Raw genomic sequence first — 2,626 nt, 5'->3', positions numbered from 1 at the left:
GCTTATATTTAATATTGATTCAATAACACAAAATATTAGCAAATAAAAAACAGCACTATGATCAGTAATAATATACCATGACTGCAGACCTCATATGGGTACTTTAAGAATATAAGCAGTTTGGGCTGGGTGTTGTGGCTCACGCCTGTAATCCCAGCACTTTGGGAGGCCGAGGTGGGTGGATCACAAAGTCAGGAGATTGAGACCATCCTGGCTAACACCGTGAAACCCCGTCTTTACTAAAAATACAAAAATTAGCCGGGCATGGGAGGCTGAGGCAGGAGAACGGCGTGAACCCGGGAGGTGGAGCTTTCAGTGAGCCGAGATTGCGCCACTGCACTCCAGCCTGGGCAACAGAGCTAGATTCCATCTCTGAGGCAAAAAAAAAAAAAGAATATAAGCAGTTTGATATTAAAAATATTGTTATTTTTATTCTTTTTAGTGGTAGGTTGAATAGACTAAATAATGCCAAATGTTTTCTTTTCTTTTTTTTTTTTTCCTGTCCATAAGTTAATTGCCTGATCTGAAAAATCATCATAGAAAATTGTTTGGTTTAGCTCTCAGCAGCCCGCTCCTGAGCTCTGAGGAAGCTTGCCTTCTTTTGAGCTACCCGATCCTTCTTCTGAGCAAGGGACATTTTGGGACGGTTCCACCTCTTCTTTTTAACTTCTTTCTTGGCTTCTTTTCATAGACTGGATTCTCTCTTATAGCAGCATGAGCTTTCTTATACAGCTCCATCATGTCTGGAGTTACGCTGCTCTTTATGTATTGAGAGAACTGTTTCTTATAAGCATCTTCATCTTCTTCCATTAAGTAACGCATGTAATCTGCAACATTCTGGCCCATGATGTGCTTCCAGTGTACTTCTGCATTAAATTCCTTGCTTTCAGAATCATAACCAGGGAATCGTTTGGTACTGTGAGGGATAGACAAGCCTCCATCCACAGCTCCCTTCAGGGCACCAAAAACTTTATTGCCAGTGGTAGTTCTGGCAAGGCCTAAATCCAAATAGCAGGTGAAGACACCTGGCTGACCATCAATGCTTTCCACATTGTATTCATCACCAGTCATCTCCACTTGGCCTTCATAGATCTTGTCCATGCCAAAGCTATTGAGAAGCCTGCGGGCCAGCAGCAGGCCAGCGCAATATGCTACAGCATAATTTGTCAGGCCAACCTTCACACCATATTTTGGCAGTTCATGTACATATACTGTGCAGACTATCATATCCCCCTCTATACAGGCATAAGCAATCTGACAAATGATATCTCTGCTTGTTACATGAACTATCATCCTGTATTTGGGTGTGTTGTGTTTATTTTTATCCTGTATCACCAAGCGTTTCTGAGCATAGTAATCAGTTTTACCCTCTCGTCGTCTTCTAAATTTCACTTGGTATGTCTTAAAGGAGGCCTTACTCTTAACAACTTTAACAAACCCCATCCTTCGGAACAGAGGCCTTCATATGCGGCTGACAGAGACCTGCAGGCCCAGTGGTGCTAGGTTGGGGGAAAAAGACCAAATGTTTTCAACAAGCTTTTAAAATTTAGAATAGCTTTAAATTTTAAATGTGTAAAATGTTTAATTAAATCTGCAAACCAGAGAAAGCTTCTGTACGGATTATTTCAGCAAGGTATTAAACCTAGCACTCATTAGTTAGTATTCCATGGTGTATACATAGCACATTTTCTTTATCCAGTCTACTATTGATGGGCATATAAGTTGATCTCATATTTTTGCTATTGCGATTCATGCCACAAGGAACATCTACATGCATATGTCTTTATGATAGAAACTTTCACATTCCTTTGTGTATATACCCAGAAATGAGATTGCTGGGTTGCATGATAGTTCTGTTATTAGGTTTTACAGGAATTGCCACACTGTTTTCCACAATGTTTTAAATAATTTACATACCCATCAATAGTATGTAAGGTGTTTCTTTTTCTCCACAACCTTGCCAGAATCTATTATTTTTGACTTCTTAACAGTAGCTATTCTGACTAGTGTGAAATAGTATCATATTTTGGTTTTGATTTGCATTTCTCTAATGATCAGCCATGTTGAACATTTTTTCATATGATTGTTGGACGCATCTTCTAAGAAGTGTCTGTTCACGTCCTTTCCCCACTTGTTAATGAGGTTGTTTCCATCTTGTAAATTTGTTTAAGTTCCTCATGAATGATGGATATTAGACCTTTGTCAGATGCATAGTTTGCAAAAGTTTGCTCCCATTCTGTGGTTGTGTGTTTAATCTGTTGATGGTTTCTTTCGCTGTGTAGAAGCTCTTTACTTTAATTAGATTCCATTTGTCAATTTTTTGCTTGTGCCAAAATTGCTTTTGGCATCTTGTTCATGAAATATTTGCTCATTCCTGTGTCCATAATATTACTTAGGTTGTCTTCTAGGATTTTTATAGTTTGAGGTTTTACATTTAAGGATTTAATTGAGTTGATTTTTTATATGGTGTAAGGAAGGGGTCCAGTTTCAATCTTCTACATATGGCTAGTCAGTTATCCCAGCACCACTTATTGAATAGGGAGCCCCTTCCTCGTTGCTTGATTTTTATCAGCTCTGTCAAAGATCATATAGTTGCAGGTGTGTGGTCCCATTTTGGGGTTTTCTA

At 38.9% G+C, this 2,626-nt stretch overlaps 1 pseudogene across 1 annotated transcript; it reads right to left on the bottom strand.

The window, feature by feature from the left end:
• Positions 1 to 485: 485 nt before the first annotated feature.
• LOC101014110 lies at positions 486 to 2,161 on the bottom strand (annotated as a pseudogene). Its single transcript, XR_159882.5, has one exon. The product of XR_159882.5 is annotated as a 60S ribosomal protein L5 pseudogene (transcript).
• Positions 2,162 to 2,626: the final 465 nt, after the last annotated feature.

This window comes from Papio anubis, chromosome 1 (genome assembly GCF_008728515.1).
Source record: "Papio anubis isolate 15944 chromosome 1, Panubis1.0, whole genome shotgun sequence".
Taxonomy (NCBI): Eukaryota; Metazoa; Chordata; class Mammalia; order Primates; family Cercopithecidae; genus Papio; species Papio anubis.
Note: the sequence above shows the minus strand (reverse complement) of the source record. Positions and strands in the feature narration are given on the sequence as shown.